General features: G+C 40.9%; 1 protein-coding gene across 13 annotated transcripts in view; it reads left to right on the forward strand.

Moving 5' to 3' along the window:
- The window catches only part of LOC122791769 (CSC1-like protein 2), a 993,549-nt gene that overhangs the window by 465,079 nt on the left and 507,360 nt on the right, over positions 1-21,110 (forward strand). Inside the window, exon 1 of one of the 13 annotated variants that reach the window (XM_044059792.1) lies at positions 13,548-13,632. The exons of the other annotated variants lie outside the window; for them this stretch is intronic. The gene's annotated coding sequence lies outside the window, so the exon portion shown is untranslated. Of the gene's footprint in view, positions 1-13,547; positions 13,633-21,110 lie in introns of those variants that run through there. 13 annotated transcript variants of the gene reach the window in all.

Below are 21,110 nucleotides of genomic sequence, written 5' to 3' on the forward strand. Positions count from 1 at the left end.
AGTGATATGGAAGGACATGGTACGTGTGTGTAAAATCTTACCATAACAGTAGATGTCCTTCTCTTCACTGTTGCAGTATTTGCTCCCTCCCTTCTCCTCCTTTTTTCCTTCTGGATGCACATGTTCCTCTTACTCCTTAGACTGTTGTTCCTTCTGGGGCATTTCAGTTTTGAGGAAGGTACATTCATACATCACCTGTATGCCCCCACTCACAGCATAGGGTATAAAGGTGGCCTACATTTGTACATACTGGATAGACTTCAGGCTAACCTTGGCAGTGGATCCCTAGTGTAAGTAATAGTGCAACAATAAAGGGAAGGGCATCTACTGTTATAGTAAGATTTTACACAAATGTACTTTTTTCTTACTCCAGCTGGGAAGATATTGCAGGCAAAGGCTCACATTTGACATGAGGGCTTGCCCCAAGAAAAATATTTATTTTATTTTTGTTTCTGAGAATGTTTTGTTGGATATACAGAAATTGACAAATGCTGCTCAGTTTTGAGTGACTCAGTGATTCATAGGGGAAGTAAGTCAAGATTAGGAAGATGGAACATAATATTGCTAAATTAATTGCTTAAGGTCAAGAAGGAATTATAATTAAGCAGCCCCATGGTGCAGTGGGATAAATCCCGTACTTATTCCCCAGATGCCTGTGTTCATTTAGTGGCAAGGGCACTTGAGGGGCAACAGGAAGAAAATGGGAGTGAGCGGCCAGTATGGGTTCGCCTATCCTGGGGCAGGGAGACAGCCTAGGTTCACTGCAGTAGTCAACATGCAAGACTGGCAAGCTCTGTGCTGCATATGCAGTGATTTCAGATCTGGAAAGGCTACCACCAGGTGGAGGGAGTTGGTGCACACTGCATAAGAGAAGTATGGTGCTTCACTAATCGTAGGCACTAAACCTATAATTTCAAAGTACCTTACCAAGGTAAGGGAAAAAAAAAGCACCTAACCAGGCATGTCCAAGGGTCAGCTTCCTGTGATTTCTCCTGTCCACCTGGTGAATCTGGGCATACTGGGGCAATGCAGCAATTGTCTCATGTACACAGTCAACCCTCTCCTCATACCACCCAACACTACAACCTGTGAGAGATGCACTTAACATAGCCAAACTGGAAGCAAAGCTCTCTCCAGCCAAGATTATGCTAGGCAATCAAGAGGAGAAGGTTAACACCCGCATTACACCTCAAGCAACACATAGCCCTTCAAAACTCTCGCCACCAACACCCACACATAGCAACACTAAACACACATATGTGCGGAGGCCCTTAACATTAACCTGCCCAAGCAACAAGGACCTCTGAAGTTGAAACACAAACATCAATCACAACCAAAGTATCACATAGCTCACCACACCAGCGTGCCACCCAACAACAGCCTCTAAGGCAATGCAATGTACCCAACACTTTAGTCATAGGTGACTCTTTAGTTAGGCACACTGATGTCCCACTCACAAGGCTGAACAAGGAGAAAATTACAGTCAGCTGCCTGTCAGGTGCTAGGATCCGCCACATAACGCATGCACTCAGGTCACTCCACAAAAAGTACAGATATGACTCTGTCATTGTCCATGGTGGAGTGAATGACTTGAGACGTCCCTACCTGGACTACATGAAAAGAGACATGGAAGAGCTCTCTGATCATGTCACCCAGGCAGGTATGACTCTAGACCTGTGTAGCATCCTGCGTTCACCCAGAATGATACCACAGTATAAGGACAAAATGATCAACTTCAACAATTGGCTAAGCTTCTGGTGTCATTCAAAGGGGATCCAGTATCTGCCTGGGACGACATGATCAAGAAACCATGCTGCTTTGCCAGAGATGGTCTGCATCTGTCGCCCCTGGGGTTCAGGTTACTGGCTAAGGGTCTTGCCATCCCTATAGTGCCTTTTTTAGGCAAGGCTCAAAGGACAAAACCACCACCATAACAGGTACAAGTATGCAAAATCTGAAGGTAATGCTACTCAATGCTAGAAGTCTAAACCTCAAAATGCACTCTCTCGAGGCACTGCTAAAAATGGAGAACATCAATATCTCTGCAGTAACTGAGACCTGGTTCAAGGCTCCAGAGAACACCGCTGCAATACCACGCTGCAACTCTTCCCACACTTTTCGACCACCAAACCAGGACCAGAACACTAAAGGTGGAGGAGTGTCCATATTCACATCTCCAGGCTAGTTGCCCAACACAATGCATCCGAAATTCTCCAGGTGCAACTAACACTAGGTAAGACTGCAATCCAAATTGTAGCTTACTACAGATCACCCACCATGCCCCAAGATTCTCACTACACCTTTCCAAACATATTGGAAAATATTAAGATACAACCAAACAACCAAACGCCCTAATACTGGGTGATTTCAACTACCCTGCCATTAACTGGGAAAACTACTCGGGTACCAACGCCTTTACCGAGCTGTTCTTGGAATTCATAAATTCCAACGCCCTGGATCAACTAATCCATAGTCCCACCAGGGGCTCCAATATCCTGCACCTGGTCATTATCAACATGGGAAATCGATGCTCCACACCAGGCCCCCTCGTTGGTTAGGTCTGACTGTAAGCTAATCACCTTTGACATCCACCTCCCACCCCCACCTCCAGTAAGGAAACATCTGTAAAAAACTTCTCCAAGGCCAATTTCATGCTACTCAAGTCAGAAGTGACACTTCATGACACCCATGCAGAGGGGAACTGAAGGTTCGACTGCCGAATCCTACACTAAAGCACTCTACAAGCACATCCACTCATGCATGAATCTTGCCATCCCAAATAGAACCAAGATGCTCTCCTCCAGAAAAAGGAAGTCAATCTGGTGGTCCCCTGCCATAAACAAACTTTACAACAGAAGGAAGAAACTGTTGCAGAAACGAGGAAAATCCCAGGATGCAAAAAACTCCCTTACCAGCCTCAGTAAGAAGCTGAGATCCCTCATAAAATCCTCCAAAGCTAGTTACGACAATAAAATTGCCAAAGATTCCAAAGACATCCACAAGGCATTCTATAGCTATGTCAGGAATCTAAATGGCAATGCTCAGATCTGCTCTGAGCTACAATAGAATGGCATTAAATATACTGATCCCAAGGAGATTGCCACTATCCTAGCAGATCAATTCAGTGCCTACTTCACCCCCCCTGTCACCCCCTAAAGAGCCCATCTCAGTATCGAAAGATTGCTAAATTCCAGTAATCACGGCCACACAGGTAAAAACTGCACTCTCCAAAGCTAAGAAAACAGCATCCTTGGGACCTGACGACATCCCGGGCTGTGTACTACATGGACTACAAAAGGAACTGGCACTTAGTGCCATGTCTAATCATAGCCTCACTTCAGGCTTCGTGCCCACTGAGTGACGCACAGCTACAGTTATCCCACTCCACAAGGGGAGATCCACCTTGGATCCTGGGAACTACCGTCCCATCAGTCTGACGAGCCTGATCTGCAAGGCCATGGAATGTATTATCATGGAACTTATAAACAAAGATATTGGCAACCTTCAAACACTGGACCCCACCCAGTTTGGGTTTGTGAAGGGCTGATATTGCCTCCTGAACCTGATTGACTTCTTTGAAGCAGTCTCCACAGCCGTGGACGAGGATAAGGCGGTCCACACAGCCTATCTGGACCTCGCCAAGGCCTTCGACACCATCCCCCACTCTGGAATCATAGATAAACTTACTAAGCTGGGCATAAATCCCTACATCATTCGATAGGTTGCCAACTGGCTTACCGACAGAACCCACACTGTAAAAGTAGCCGACTCCAAGTCCAGCTCCAGACAAGTGGAGTACCTCAGGGTTCAGTTTTGGGACTGCTCTTGTTTGGCTTCTACTTCTGTGAAGTACAGGCCAACACTAAGGGACTCTAACAAAGTTCGCAGATGACTACAAACTGGGAGCCAGAGCCATGGGCCCAAGCTCAATGCCAAGAAGTGTATAGTTATCTCCCTTGGGGAAAAAACATGTACCCATGAATTACCACATAGGTGGCAGTACACTAAATACCAAAAGTGTGATAAGAGACTTGGGAACAAAGGTGGACAGTGGTCTCATCTTCGATAACCACATCGCCACAACAGTCAGGAAATCCTTCTATGTGGCACAGCTTATCACTAAGAGCTTTTCATCCAGAAAAAAGGAGGTCATTGTACCACTGTACTCATCTCTCATTAGACCCATCAGAGTACAATGCCCCATTTGGTATGTACCTCACAAGACATCTGCAACAACTGGGAAGGCCACATAAACACCTCACTAAAAGAATCACAGGCCTAAAGCAGATGCCCTGGGTGACCGACTAAAACAACTCCAGCTATACTCTGTCGCATATCGTCTACTCAGAGGTGATCTCTGCTTAATATACAAGGCCATGTCAAACCAGGAGCTGTTGGACATGCTACACTTAAAGAAATCTGAATCCATCAGAGCCACACATTCCATAGACCTAAACCATGTCATCACAATGAACAAAATATGTTGGAGGATAGGTTCCTGACCCAGAGACTCCCCATACTCTGGAATAGACTGCCAATACATGTCAAGCAGAGAGCGCCTCCTTGGCCCTCTTCACAAGGAACCTTGATGACTGGATTGGAGATGGGAAATTTACCCCGGGATCACGTCAATCAACCTGTCTGAATTGTTATGGCAAGGCGTGTACAGGCCCTAGGGCTGATAGCCTAGTACCAACCTATGAACCTCACCAACCCTGGACATGGGTCGAGTGTATGGTGAGTCTGGAAGACCCAGTGAATGAGGAGAGACCTTAAGAAGTGTAATGTAAGAATGTACTGTGAGGGTGAAAGGTGAGAGAGATGCGAAAGAGGATAATTTTAGGAGCTGAGAAGTGAGAAAGAAGCTATGGTCTAGAAAAGTAAGATGTGGTAATGTGTACACTAAAAGAGCTCTGTGGAGAAGATGGAAGAGAAATCCAGCTAGGGCAATTGAACTAACACTGGGAAAAGTGGCATAGTGTTACATGAAGTGTTTAATAGGTAAATGATGGACCAAAGCTATGAACGAGCATTTGACACTGTATCACATCAAATACTTATAAACAAACTACTCAGCTACCACTCCAACTCTGAAACGCTAAAATGGTTTCATAGCTACCTGACTGATGGAAAACAAGTCACTGTATGGGAAAATAAATTCTCCTCTCAGCTCCCTGTAAGTGTTGAGGTCCCCAAGGCTCAATCCTTGGTCCACTACTGTTCACTTTCTTTACTAATGACCTTCATACTGCAGCTAACCCAGTCTCAATTGTACAATATCAAACTGGGTAAAAGCACAAGCCAAACCAAAAACTCCTTACTGCAGCAAAAGGAAGGTCCCAGCAGCCAAGCACAAGCCCACAAAAAGCCAAGGCGTAGTTAGTAGCTAAGTCCACAATAAGAACACTTCTTTATTTAAAAACAGCAAACAGCAAAAGTAATGTAAAGTGCTTTTCATCTCACTGGTAGTGAGACTTCCTCAGACCTAGACCTCAGGTCTGAGGAAGTCTCACTACCAGTGAGACTAAAAGCGCTTTACGTTATTTTTGCTGTTTGTTGTTTTTAAATAAAGAAGTGTTCTTATTGTGGACTTGGCTACTAACTACTCAGTTGTGCAATATGCTGATGATGCTTCCCTGATCTGTTCTGCCCCCACTGTTAAAGAACTTCAAGAAAAAAACTCAAAAAGCCCTCCACAATATAGAAAATTGTCTAACTCTCTATTAGCTTATACTCCTCCTCAAAAAAACAAGTGTATGGTCTTCCACCATAACCCAACATCTAAGAATCCACCCCCCATCTATATTCCCTTTTCCAATGGCACTATAATAGAGCCAGTAGAACATACAAAACTTCTTGGTGTTACAATCGATAGCGGACTAAGGTTTGATAAACACCTTGCTCTAACCATTAAAAAGGTGCATGCCAAACTGGGTTCACTCTACAGAGGAAAACAATTTCTCACTGACCAAGCCAGAATCACAACTGCTTGAAACCCATCTATTATCTTCCTTTCTATATTGCTCTCAAATATTTACCAACCTTCACATATCTGACCTAAATAGCCTTGAATCCTGCTATAACAAAATTGCCTAATTTGCTACCAAGCAATCTCAAAGATCTCACCACTGTACTGCTTTAATGCAGTTAAACTGGCTAGAGCTCCCTCATCTCCTTACTCGGACTCAGCTAGTAATCGCCCACATAGTCATATACAAACCTGATAACTGCCCAGCCCTATCAGATCTAGTCCAACTCTATAGTAACCTAATATCCCTTAGATCCGCTGACAAAATATTGTTAAAAGTTAGTAAAGCCCAAAACACCTATGGCATCTCCCTGTTTTCCCATACCATAGCCAAGCACTGGAACGGTCTTCCCCAGCATATTCTCACCATCAATAACACACTAGCATTTAAACAAACCGTAAAAGAATATTTCTCTAAACATAGGCTCTGCTCCTGTAGAAGCCAAGGCTAAACACCTCTACCTGCAAATGTCTATATCCTCCTTCTCCCTTCCTTTCTCAGTATCTCCTGGGTTTTTGAATAATTTCTTCCAAAAGAATGGTTGAAAAGAATGGTGCATGGAAAATTGATATGTGAAATGTCTGACAGTTGCTTATAATTTTCTAAATATCTTTAATATGTCTAACTTTGTTACTCCTGATTTTTAACACTACAGTAAGAACTTGTTTTTTGTATTCCTTTATGTCCTATAATTATTGTAACTTGTATAGGTCATTTGTAAATGCTATTTGTAAACTACCTTAGAGTTTTTCTCTCCGGGTCTCTGCTGAAAACGGGTTTCTTGCCTAGCCGGACACTACCCAGTTAACAAGCAAAATAAATAAATAAAAATAAACAAGTTAAAGAATCCATTTAGTAAAGAAACAAAGTAGAGAAGAGTAATGAAATACTCTCAGAATGGTAGCCACATTTGACCAACAGTGCTTAACTGTGGCTTATGAGCATGGCAATGGAAACTTTTGCATTTCCTGAAAAAAATATAAGGTTGATTTGGGAGGATATATGAGGGATTGGAGGCGAAAATTGAAGTGGATGGGGTTCTCTCTGATGATTTCTACTTGAGCAGAGGAACCAGGCAGGGGTGACCTCTTTTCCCTTTGTTTGCATTGTATTTGGAACAATTGGCAGGGAGGGTAAGGGACTCAGAAATTCAAGGATATAATTGGTATGGGAGTTAAGAAAAGCTGACTCTGCAGGTATTATTTTGTACCTGACAAAACCAGAAAAAGGTATTAGTGTTTTGGAACATTCTGAGACAGATATTTTCAGGATACAAAATTAATGAAGCTAAAACAAAGACAGTAGTAGTAAATTATGTACCCATATATAAATTAGTTCAGCAATATCCATATTTATGGGGGTTTGATAAAATTAAGTATTTAGGAGTATGGATTAAAAATGATTTGGGTATGGCAGTTGAAGATGTGTGGGAAGAGACTAAACAAAAGATAATACAAAAACTGAGAAAATGGAAGCTTTGTTATATAGATATGGATAGTAAGATAAAAGCATTTAAAATGTTTAGTCCCAATTAGTCTTATACACAGGTCAGGCATATATTTATCAATCAAAGGAGAAGTTGTGGATAGCAGTTAATAAAGAGGGGAAGACAGCAAGAGTCAAGTGGGATAAGTTGATTCTTCCAGTAGAACAGGGTGGATTGCGATTGCTCGATTTGAAGGAGTATTTCAGAGCTACAGAGTTAAGGCTCCTTTACATAGCACAAGCAGAAAACCATAATTCATAGTAGAAAGTGATGGTGAAAGAGGGATGAAGCTTCAAGAAACAAGGAGAGACTGGGATTTTGAATGCAGGCCTTTAAGGAGAATAACAGTAATCATAGAGTATTATGTCTATAAAGTAACAAAGTATCCTAAGAACTATTCCAACACAAGAATAGAGAAGAGATTCTGCTGATAGGGATTACTGCAATTAGAGGTATAGACAGTATAAAAGAGGGGCTAGACTGTATTGGAGAAAACCGGCAAAGGAACCAAGGTATTGGGAGCAAATAACTAGAGAGGGGAAAGATGCTAGCATGGGAGAACGCCAAGAATTTTTTTGGACTGCAGGTTAGAGATTGCCATCCCTTATCAAGGACTGATATCAGAGTATAGGCAGAGAGAAATAATTAGGGGGTTCCTAAACCAAAAACCAGCACTGATAGAGTTTTTAGTAGAAGCTAGATAGAACAGAAGCTGCCATTAAAATAATAATTAGTAGAACATATAAAATATTGCATGATTGTGGCAGGATAGAAAGAGGTAATTGGGAGCATATTTTCTGGGAGTGCGGTGAGTTGGCTGATATTTCCTGTGGACTGTACTTTTGGAGATGCTGGATGGGCAGAATGATGTGATGAAGGAGATGATTTTTCTGTGCTATGATACAGAATTGGAATTGCCTAGAGATGGTAAGGCATTGTGTTGTCTAATTATGGTGGCTGCCAAAAAAAGCAATTACTAGAAAATGGAAATCAAAATCCAAACCAACTATACAAGAAGTAGTGAATATAGTAACATTGATAAAACTACTGGAATTGAGATCTTTAGAAAGGGTAGGAGAAAATTACATAGGAAAAATGGAAATTGTGGGAACAATAAATACAGGGGACAAATGAGGTTTAGAAGAAGGCAGGACTTAAATGAGCTGTGTAATGTTTGACTGAAAATGATTGGGTAGATAAGTGATGTTTAATGTTTGCAGCTGGGAGTGTCAATTTAGCTTGTGATGTAAAATGCTTGCAACAAGGATTGCGTTGGTGTGGTTTGTTTTCATTTATAAATGTATGATTGCCTGTGTTGTAGGTGATGGTTTAATAAAGATGTTTCGTGCTTAAAAAAAAAGAGGGCAGGAATTAAATAATTTATGTAATGTTGCTTAGGTTATATGATATATAGCAATATATGTCAAGTAAAATGTTTGTAAAAATGTGCTCGTTAATACAGTTTGATTACTTTATATAAATGAAATTTGCCTATGTCACAAGTGATATTTCAATAAAGATGATAAAAAAAAGCATGCTTAACTGTGGGGATCCTACAAAGAAGATGCAGTGGAGGGGTACAGTGCTAAAGATGTGTGAATAATTCAAATATTATGGAAATGTCTTTATAACATCCGAGCATGGGAGTTATGCAGTTAATATATGGAGGACCGAGATACTGAAGATTAAATTTCCATGTGTCTTGAGACTGTTCATTTCTACAAATAAAAAAATTAATTAAATAGATAAAATGAGAATGGAAAATAAACGTGGGTGAGTGAGAACTGGAAATGGTATATGGAAAGACTGGAGATATAATGAAAGGACCAAAGCTATGAGAGGAGATACAAGAATAACCGCAGTCTATGACATAAAAAGACTGAAATAAGATTTTGGAAACTCATGGGTTAAATGCAGAAAAAAGGGAAAGAGGAATAAAAAATAGTGGGCAGAAGAGAGGATATGTAAGAAGGGATGGTGGGTGTAATAGTGATGTTTTGGGTGAAACAATGTTTTTTAATGGAATAGGTAATGATAAAAGTGATTCTCGAAATCTGATTGATGATGAAACACGTTACAAAAATGTAGCAAAATTAAAAAAATGTGTGGGAAAAATTTAGGCAGTACTTAAAATGGGAGGGTGAAAAAAAAGAAATAAACTGTTGGATCTGTTGATCAAGTTAAGATCTACTCATTTACTAGGGAGAAAGACTAGCAGCCAAATTGTCTATATCTGCTACCATAATCTGTTTGTCATTTCTGTGTAATCCCAGGGTTATGTTTTTTTTTTGATTGTTTATTTGATGACCTGATAAAAACCATCATTTGTTCCACAACCAGAGAACACTTTTCACTGGCTAGAGCTGTCAATTTGCTCAATAAATTGCCATCACCTCCTCAGTGTAATCATATGTGGTGGTGATGGATTTGATCCTCAAGTCCTTATCATTAATCCACCATTTTAGTAAAGCTGATAAAAGTGCAAATTGGTGACAAGCATTTATTGAATCACAATGTCTGTCACACTATCTGTTTTAGGGACTTACTTTTCATCTGAAAATTATAAGACTCTCGGATGAAACCTTTTTTATCATGTGTAAAATGTATATAGAGAAATAACTTTAAATCTAAAATAAAGCTGAGACATCTGAGAGATTTGTTATATTTATTAATATTTGATGTGTAACAGCTTACACCAGTACAGGCTGATAGAATGGCACAAAAGCTGGTATGTGCATTTTCTGTAAGATTTTAATAGGGCATCTTGTTAAATGTTAAACCATGTTACAGTTAAATTGCTGAGAAAAGAGCTGTAGTCCTATCCTGTATTTAAAGCACATATTACATTTTCCCTTAGCACTTTGCTTGTGGTCTTCCAGAGGTTTTTTGCAGCACAGCTCTGTCAGGTAGAACACTAAGCCTAGCCTCAAATGTGCCAACACAACTCTCACCCACTAGCCGTTCCTAAGTGCAACCTCTCTTCCTTGCCATATAATTTTACCTAACACTATGGATGTACAATTTCCCACAGTTTATCTAGCTAGCTTGCTTGACATGGGCATCCTGAGACAGTGTAGTAACTGCCTCATGTTCACCAACATCTCTATGCTCCTAGGCCAAACAAACTCAACATGGGAAAGATGCAGCTGTATTAAGAACCTTGAATCCTTGCTCTTTCACACACCAGTCAGTACATGTGACAATGAGTGGGTCATCAGCATGCACACCTCGCCACCTACTCCACCCAAACCCACATCACACACACCTACATATGAGGAGGTCCTCACCAGAAACATACTTGAATACTAGAGACCTCACAAACACAAACACAAGAATGCGACACATAATACATCCACTGCAGAACACAATACACATAGTAGCTTACATACAAGTGCCTCACCTGTCAAGCCCTTAGGGCAAAACCCAAACACATCATCATAGGTGATTCCATCATGAGATGCACAGATGTCCCTCTCACCAGGCTGGATAAGGAGAAAGTCGTGGTCAGCGGTCTGTCAATTGCCAGGATCTGCCATATCACACATGCACTCAAGTCTCTCAACAATAGGTTCTGTTATGACTCTGTCATAGTCCATGTTGGTGTGTATGACTTGCGACATACCTCTCTGGACTGTACGAAAAGAGACATGATTGAGGTCTGCCTGTGTGTCTCAGGCTGGTATGTCTCTAGCCTAAAGCAGCATTTTACCTTTATCTAGGATGCCTCAATACAAACAGAAAATGATTGACTTCAATAATTTGCTTAGTTTCTAGTGTCATCCCAAGGGGATACAGTATCTATCAGCCTGGGATGACATGATCGACAGACCTCAATGCTTTGCCAGAGGTGGTCATCATCTGTCACCCCTGAGATTTCGGTTACTGGCCAAGGCTCTTGCCACCTCCCATAGTGACTTTTTTAGGCAATGTCTCAAGGACAAAATTCAAGATGTAAGAACTCCATCAAAGGCCAACATCGATGTTTTGCTGATAAATGCTAGAAGTCTTAACATGAAACTGCATTCAGTGGAAGCAGTCCTCACCTAGGAAGACACAGGCATTTGTGCAGTCAGAGGCCTGGATCAAGGCTGTGGAGAGCACCCCAGGCATATCAGGCTACACCTCCTTCCACACGTTCAGACCACAAACTGATGGCGTGAAAACTAAAGGAGGTGGTGCATCAATATTCATTAAAGATAAATACGCTTCCAGATTGGTGAGACAACATGATTCCCTGGAGATACTTCAAGTGCAATTAACTGTTGATAGGACACCTAGTCAAGTCATTGCCAGCTACAGGACCCCTTCCATAAATCAGGACACCCACTCTGCTTATTTGGATCTACTTGAGTTTATCAAGATGCATCGAAACATCATAGTTTTGGGCGACTTTAACTACCCAGCCATTGACTGGGGAAATTACTTGTGCACAAACTCACTTGCCCAAAGGTTCCTCGACTTCATTAACTCCAATACCCTGGACCAGCTAGTTGACATCCCCACAAGGGGTGGCAACATCATGGCTATGGTGCTACCAATATGGGGGATCACTGTAGCACCCCCATTGTGAGGTCTTCTCTGGTGAGATCTGACCATAAATCAGTCTCATTCGAAATTACCATCACACCTGACCCACCCCTACCACCAACTAAACTAAAAGTCTTCTCCAAAGCAGATTATAACTTCTTATGGGATGGTATAAATAGCTTCACTGCATCACCCCCTCAGATGGAACTGACAACTGTTAAAACACAAAACACTGCCTTCAGAACTGGAAACTGTGCCGGGTTCTACACAAACGCTTTATACAAACAACTGCATTGACTCGTACTGGATAGGACCAAAACAAGCTCCTCAAGGAAGAGCAAGCCTGTCTGGTGGACAACTGCCATTAATGGGATTTAGAATAAGAGGAAGAAATTGCTGTCTAAGAGTAAGAGGGAGTGAGCTCTAAACTGGAAACACTCCCTCCTCAGCTTAAACAAGTAAATAAGGCTTCATGTTTCTTATAGACTACTCAGAGGCCATCTCTGCCTTGCATGCAAGGCAATCTTTGCCCCTGCTTTATTGGAAATGTTGCATATCCATAAGTCAAATGGTACATGATTTACTTGCTCTAATGGCTTTAACCTGGTATGTGACATTAATAGAACCTGCTGGAGAGAAAGTTGGTCTCCCAGAGGTTACCATACTTTTGGAACAGACTCCCACTTCATGTCAAGCAGAGCATCTCATTGGCCATCATCAAACACAATCTGAACGATTGGATGGGTAACTGTAAATTCACTCCAGGGTTTCCACCTATGTCCCTCTTGGACAGGGCTGGTAGGTGCTGATTGTGGAAATAAGGGTAAAACTTGGTTAAGCTTGTAAGGGCCCTAGGGTCATTAGCCTAGTAACTTCCTATGATCCTATATTTAGGAGGCAGAACTTCTTTACTCTTTGGATTTCTCTGAAAAGGGTGACTTGCTTGTAATCTGCAAGATTTTCTTGTGAATAATTAGCATGAGTATGAGTAATGTTATGGCAAAATTCACCCTTACTTTTAGAACTTGGTTAATTAGCTCAGTTTTTTAGCTTTATGCTTTTTATTTCCAAAAAAGTGAGCTACCCTTCATATACAGTCTTATGTCCCAGGTAGACACCTCCATCCACAGGCTTTATCTATTCTAATGCTGGGTTTAATCATGCTGGAAGAGCATGCAAGAGCCTGTGCTCCCACTTGTTATTCACAAGAAAACATGCAACAGACTACAAGCAAGTTATCTTTTTCAGAGAAATCTACTGTGAAAAAGTTGTGCCTCCTAACTGCTTTGATAATAGAACTACAAATGTACGAACTGTGCATTATGAAAAGACTCCTTACTTTCTTCCTACTGTAACCAGTGCTACATGAAATGAGTGCAAATAGTAAGTTGTGAGGACAAAATACTAACGTGTACACACATCCTGATTACATGTTTTTATCCTTATAGCCACAGTGCCTTTCTTGTTTGGAGTTAGATTCCAGCATTTAACTCTTCATTTGCAGACTGTAGTCTTCCAGTATGGCAGGCAGACCTTGTGTAGCATTTTGAAGTGCATCTGTAAACGGAAACCCTTCAGTTCCTTGTTCAGGTAAGTCCTGGCTTCTGCCTCTCTTTACATTGGTCAGTAATTCTGAAGCATTACTGGAATAAAGTCCTCAGTCAGCCAAGGTTTGAAATATTGCGATCCGTATTTGCATTTTATGAAGATAGTAGTATGCATTCTGCATGCAAATGCTGTCTGATATTGGCTGGAACTTCCTGATATGGTGATGGATAGCTGTTTTACTGCACCAGCTTAGCAAAACTTTTCAGTTCGTAACTGCAGTATTCACACGAGGAGCAGTCCATTGAGATTAAAAGGTTTCAGTACGAGGTAAACCTCTGACTTATTTTGCACTAAAGCATGTGGGCACCTGACAGCTAATCATGCAAATCTCTGGGCACTAACCTCCCAAGGGAGGTGACTTCTCTCTCGTGTTTAAAGTGTGCACAGTGGTATGTATAGCCTATGTGTAGGGTGTGAGTGTGTATGTAATTGTTGTAGTTCTGTGTTCTAGGTTCCACAGATGACGTACTTGCTACGCTTTGGTACTGGGAAAACAGTTACACTTGCATAACCATTGCATCACATTGCTAACCAAACATTCATTCTTTAACAGCATGCATGTAAGAACAAATTCTAAGTTGCTTTTCTGAGTATTTGATTGTACTGCCATAATTCTTAGTATATTTTGATTTGGTAGAAGGAACATCTTTCACATTCATTAAACCATTTTTATTTCTGTACATTTTACTTGAGTTTCCTTAGACTAAATGTGTTCTTCACAAGTGCAATCTGTAACAGATGTGTAGTTTGGATCATTTTTGTTACAAATTACCAGATAAGCCTAAAATGTGCACAGAAAAGGTCAGGTGAAACAGTTAATTACTGCACAGTGTATGGATACAGAGGCAGTCAAAATGTAATTGTATTCTCTGTAAAGCCAGAAGGAGCAGTAGATTCAAAAATTGGAACCATGTTGTTATCCAGTTAGTCTACAAGTGGCTGACACGGGGACACTCCCTCCAGGGGAAAAAAAAGCTACAGATTACTGGTACACCTACAAGGAGGCCCAAATTCCAAAAAATAAAAGCCATAGTCTTGGCGGATTAGTCTGGAAATGGCCGTTGTGTGAAGTCAGATGTCAAGAATTCCTTAAGATCACAAACATTTCATTTTTGTATCTCTGTACCTCTTAGCACAAGAATCAGAGACAAAACCAAAAATATTGGAACAAAGACACAAAAATAAGGAGAGATTTTAAAGATTGCTTTTATAAACTCAAAGTATCTACAGTAATGGGTTTTGCTTTAGCATGCAGTTTCTGATGGATATTAAGTATTAAACTTATTTCATTACCAGGAAAAAAAACACATCCTCAGTAATTTGTCAGAAAACCACACATTACGAGGAATAGACCAAAAATATGAGGCTAAAATCTGGGATGTTTCTGTGAAGTTATGGGCAGTTGAGAAATGTGGTCACCCTCTTGAATGAATGTTTCCCTGTTTATGAAAGAGTATCCCATTTTGATTTATGTTCTGTACCAGCTAGAAAGGCTTGGCGTACTATCATAACAGTTTCAGATGTATTGTTTTTATTCTAGTGTTTATCCCATCAGTTTAAATAATGCAAAAAATAAAAGGATTTATCTTAGTTACTGATTGTGTGGTGTTTCTGTGCTGAGATGTTCAACTCGTACCACCACCCGTAGAAAAAAAAGTAACAGGTTATCGGAGGTAGTGGTGCACCTGCATGTAGCTGCAGATTTAAAAAATCAAAGCCATAGTCCTGGATTATCTGTGTGTGTGTGTGTGTGTGTGTGTGTGTGTGTTTGTTTGTGCGTGTGTGTGTGTTTGTTTGTGTGTGTGTGTGTGTGTGTATTTTTTTAATACCTGGACATCAGAGTGTTTGCCTCTTGAGTGAATGCTTTCCTCTTTGTAAAGGAATGGCCCGTCTTAATCAACAGTATCTGGCTACTAAGTACTTTCATGCTAAAATGTGACATTTTCAAAATTATTGTATTTTATTATGGTTGATTTATATAGTGTAAATTTGAGTACAGTGAAGTCCTGCATTTCCCATTGGCAGCATTTTTTAGCTGTTTGACTATTCCTTCCATGCTGCATCTTCACACAGTGCAGTCTGTTTCTCTTCTGGTAATGTCTCTGCTGAGATGATACTTCGGAGAATAACGAAGAATCCTGTATAACTGGTTTCTGGATGTCTACATATACATTCACTGAGTGTTTTGTATTTAGATGTGGGACCCCAGTAGGTTTCTACTCCCTCCCAATTATTCTCTTCAACACCATTATTGTTTTGTGTATACATGTAGGTTAAATACTAGCCTAGAGCTTAAGTAAATATCCAACCACAATACTTATCGCCACTTGGTTCCATTAATTTCTGTATGACTAAGTAGTCACAATTAGGGCTTTAAAAACATGAATATTACCATATTTCTTGTAGGAGTAATGCTTATAACAAATTTAATGCTGTATGTGCTATATCATGTTTGCTATGTTGTTTAGTGGCAATGACTATTTATCCAAACTGACATGGCTTACCACCAGGCAATGCATATTGTGTGGTCTTATGTGCTTTTTGTCCCCCCCCCCCCCCCGTTTCCATTTTAATTTATTTGTATATCACAATGGGCACTTCTTTCATGATCCTCCTTGCAGTGAAAAATCTCTTCCTTCCTATTGGAAAGCCTCACAGTTCAAGCCCCATTCACTATTTCCTTTGCTCAACAGCACCATCCTTTCATCCACCTTCCTGACTACCAAAGTCAACAATGTTCATCATTTGACCTTGAAATGTATCAGATTGTTTTGCTATTTCCTACATTACCACTGGGAGAGAGGTAACCCTTTCTGCCGTTTTAATCTATATAACACACTGTGCCAGCCTTTTTTGTACAAACTGCTCGTCTACCTTTTCGACTTTTTGAATAGTAAGACACTTGGACTGCTTATGATGTACCAAACAGCATAATTTCTGCCATCTCTGTGCTTCTTCCATAAGAATGTAATATTTCCTTATACTGAATATATCTAACAAAGCTGGAGTTTTTCACCTGTTTGGGCTTTCACTACTGCTTTTATTTAACCTTCTGAACTGTGTCTGATCACTTATTTGTGCTTTTCTGCATGTGTTTAATGTGTGTGATGAAGATTTGTGGGTGTGGAGGGAGTAAGATGGCTGCACACTGCCAGCCAGTTAATTAGAACTTTCCCAGTGTAAAAAGGTGGTGTAAAATGCTAGTAAAAGTTAACCGTTTGGGTAACATTTGGTTATTGGCTAGTGACACTGCTGGAATATCGGCAATGAAGACACCTGGAGAAGGTAAGAGAAAGTCAACAGGGAGAGGAGAGAAAAAAAGGTGTAGTTGTGAAGTGCCTTGCAGCTGTAAAGCAAAAAGCATCTCCCCTTTCAGCTTTGGTACAAGAGAGGGCTTCTAGTAATTTAGAAGAAAAAATAAGTGTAATGCACTAAGACTCGGAGGTATTTAAAATAAGTAAAATACTAGAACAATACATAGAGTCAAATGATAAAAGGCTGGAAACAATAGAAGAAACCTTATAGCTATTCAGTCAAGCTGATAAAACTCCACAAATCAGATTAAAAGGAAGGAAAAACTCACTGAATATGAAACACTTCAAAATGAACTGTTTGAAAAATAGTAATATCAGAAGACAGAGTGTGAACAGAAAGCTTGAGATTTTTTGCTGCACCGGGGAAATTGAAATGAATAGTTTACATTAATTTTATGAAAGTACAAATTTGACTCAAGATGCCCACTCCACCTATCTGGACCTCTTCAAATCTATCAAGATTCAACCCTTTACCCTGATCCTGGATGACTTTAATTACCCAACCATAGACTGGAAGAACTACTCGTGCCAAAATACAAATGCCCAGAGATTCCTCCATTTTTATCCATGCAAATGCCTTGAAACAGCTAGTCCATACCCCCACAAGAGGTGATAATATCTTGGACTTGGTATTAACCGACATGAGTAACCACTGCAGCATCCCTATGATGGTATCATCCTCCCTGGTAAGATCCGACCATAAAGCGGTTACTTAAAAAGTCACCATCTCCCCTGACCCCCCCATAGATAGGGTCAAACAAAAAAACTTATCCAAAGCTGATTACAACCTCCTGAGAGATGGTATAAACAGCTTCACAGCCCTTTCCCCCCACTGTAGGAACTGGCACCAAAGTACTATACGAGCATTTATATAGATGCATGGAATCAAGAATACCTGACAGGACAAAATCATCCTCCACAAGGAAGAGTAAACCTATCTGGTGGACATCTGCAATAAATAAGTTATGTAGCAAAAGGAAAAAAATTGCTGTCCATGATCAAGGAGGAGGCGGTGCCCAATTGGAAGCAATCTCTCCTTAGCCTGAACAAGCAAATAAGAGCACTATTGAAATCCTCTAAAGTCAACTTTGAGTTCAGTTTGACCACATCTACTAGAGGCGATCATAAGGCCTTTTTCACATATGTCTGCAATCTCAAAGGAAGCACCCAGATCTCTTCAGAACTGATGGTCAAGGACACTACATAAACAAATGCTGTAGATATAGCCAATCTAATGGCTGACAGATTCAGTGAAAAATTCTCCCCTTTGCCCCCCATCAGTAAATCAGAACATCCCCAGTACCTGCCCTCACCCCTTATCTCTAGGGAACAGGTCATCACTGCCCTCTCCAAGGCAGAAAATAGTCTCCATGGGACCCGATAACATCCCAGGCTGCATCCTACATGAACTTGCAGCACCATTAGGCACTCTGTTCAATCAAAGCCCGAGTATTGGTGTTGTCCTAGCTGAGTGGAGGGCAGCCACTGTGATCCCTTTACACAACTGTGGAGCATCCACCGATCCAGGAAATTAGACCCATCAGCATAACTAGCCTGATCTGCTAGGCCATGGAACAGATTATCATGGACCTCATTAACAGGGACCATGGCAACCTCCAAACACTTGACAAAAGCCAAACTGTGTGGGGTCAAGTGGAGGTCATGTGTGTTAAATCTGGTCAACTTCTTTGCAACAGTCACCAAAGCCATGGACAAGGGGAAGACTGTGTACACTTCCTACCTTGACATGGCCAAAGCATTCAACACTATTCCTCACTCAAGCATAGTAGATGCTGTCTCAACTAGGCATCAGTCCATATGTTTACCAGATGGGTAGCAAACTAACTCACTGATAGAACCCAACTAATCAAAATAGGGGAAGCCACCTCAAGCAGTAGACATGTATTGAGCGGTGTACCCCAGGGACTTGTCTTGGGGCCTCGGTTATTCGGGATATACTTCTCTGAGGTGTGGGCCAAAACCAGTGGGTTATGACTGACCAGGTTTGCACATGACTGCAAGCTGGGCACACTCATCAATTCCACAAGTGATGTGGACGTCCTCCAAGAGGGTCTCACCCAAGCTGATGACTGGTGCTAGAAACATGGCCTCAAGCTGAATGCCAAAAAATGCATCATCATCCCCTTTGGGGAGAGTGACGTCCCCACATATTATCATATTAATAGCAATGGCCTTAAGTACACAATCAGTAGTGAGGGATTTGGGCAACCAGGTTGATAGCAACCTGACTTTTGACCAACACGTTGCTTCTGTTGTACAGAAAGCTTTCTACATGACCCACCTCAGAAGTAAGGGTATCCCATCCAGGGACAGAGGTGATAACATCCCTGTAGTCTTACCTTATAAGGCCAATTATTGAGTACAATGCTCCCTTAAGCATGTACCTCACAAAGCACATGCAGCAGCTGGAGAGACCACAAAGGTTCCTCACCAGGAGAATCCAGGGCCTCAAACATCTACCTTACACAGATAAGCTAAAAGCCCTGTCTGTCTACTCTGTTTCATACAGACTCCTCAGAGCTGACCTCTGTCTCTCATACAAAGCAATCTCAGACCCCGCCTTGATGGGACTGCTGCATATCTGCAAGTCACGCTCCACTCAACCCATACATATGACCTCAGCCTGGTCTGTGTTATCAATAGGACTTGTTGGCGGGACAGGTTTGTGTCCCAGAGACTCCCCATCTGTGGAATAGACTCGCTCTCCACATCACGCAGAGTACCTCATTATCCCTTTTTAAGTGCAACCTGGATAACTGAATGGGAAACAGAAAATACACCCCTGGGTTTCCACCTGTGTCCCTGCTGGATTGTGGCTTTGGGTGCAGACTTGTCTAAACATGGGTTAAACTCTTTGCTAGGCTTATAAGGGCCTCAGGGCCAATAGCCTAGTAACCTCCTATGAACTGGTATTACAAAGCAGAATTTGTTAACTGAAAGGTTACATTGTGTGTCTGCCCCAAATATTGCCACGAGAAAGCAGCCAAGACCTATATATGTAAAGTAGTAGTAATACTTGCAGGAAGAGCTGCTCCTGACAAAACTGTGACCAAATGGAAAATTATTAAAATTGTGAACACAAGAGCATTTGTGGAAAGATTGTCCAGTGTACACCAGGCAGAAGAGAGGCAAGTTTATCGTTGCTATCAGGAGATGTTGAGAGATGAGTTTGAGACTGAAGTTGCTATACCTAGTTGTCTTTAGAATGTTTCATGGAGGATCAAAGACATTTAGATGCAGAACAGGGTAAGGAGTGAAAAAAAACTTTAGCGTACAAGGAGCCATCGCACTGAATGGGACTCTGCTTCTGATTTGTCTGTCAGTAACAAGCAAAGCCCATAGAGTGAATTTTCCAGTAATGCCTTTTCCATTGATCCACTAAACAATGTTTGAGTGACAGAAAAAAAACGGAGGCTAACTAGAAAAATGAGAGGAGTAACTTGGATGTGAACTAGTGTTGGGAGGTTAACATGAAGAGGAAGATGATTAATAATGTGAAATTACATCTTTCATTTATTCACTAAAGTGTAATTCCCATCAGACAGCCTAGACAAGAGAACTCTGCTTTTGCAATAAGTGGCTGAAAAAATGTTTGGTAGTTGGTGTTTGAACTGGTGGGAGGACTCTAAGGCGAATATTCTACTTTGTCATTAATATTTAGGAGAGTGATGGTACCGAAGATGTAACTGTAAGTGAAAGTTTTTCTTCTTAGTAGTGTTTGTATAATACATTTCCTGATGTGAATTGCATGACAGATTGTAGAGTACTTCTGCATAGTATGCAGAGGAATTTTAAATATGAAGTAGGAAGTATGATAAACTGCTGTTTGTTAGTGATAATAAAGCAAAAAATTTGGGGATAGCAGAGTGTGAACTAATGATTGTTTGTTATACACCATTGACTGTAGTGTATCCTGGCTTTACAATGTAAGAAGGTAAAAGATGAATACAAATAAGATTGTGACCTTGTGCTACTGGGAGATACAGGTGTATTAAAATATAATTCCTCCTATTTTTGTACAGGTGGAAATGCAGATTAATGTTCTTAGTTTGTGCTACAGACAAGAGAATGTTTAAGCCAGCAGGCAAGAAAATGAAAGTATGAGAAATTATGGTGTTCTAGCAG

Source organism: Protopterus annectens, chromosome 1.part2 (genome assembly GCF_019279795.1).
Source record: "Protopterus annectens isolate FY-2018-M chromosome 1.part2, PAN1.0, whole genome shotgun sequence".
Classification (NCBI taxonomy): Eukaryota; Metazoa; Chordata; order Ceratodontiformes; family Protopteridae; genus Protopterus; species Protopterus annectens.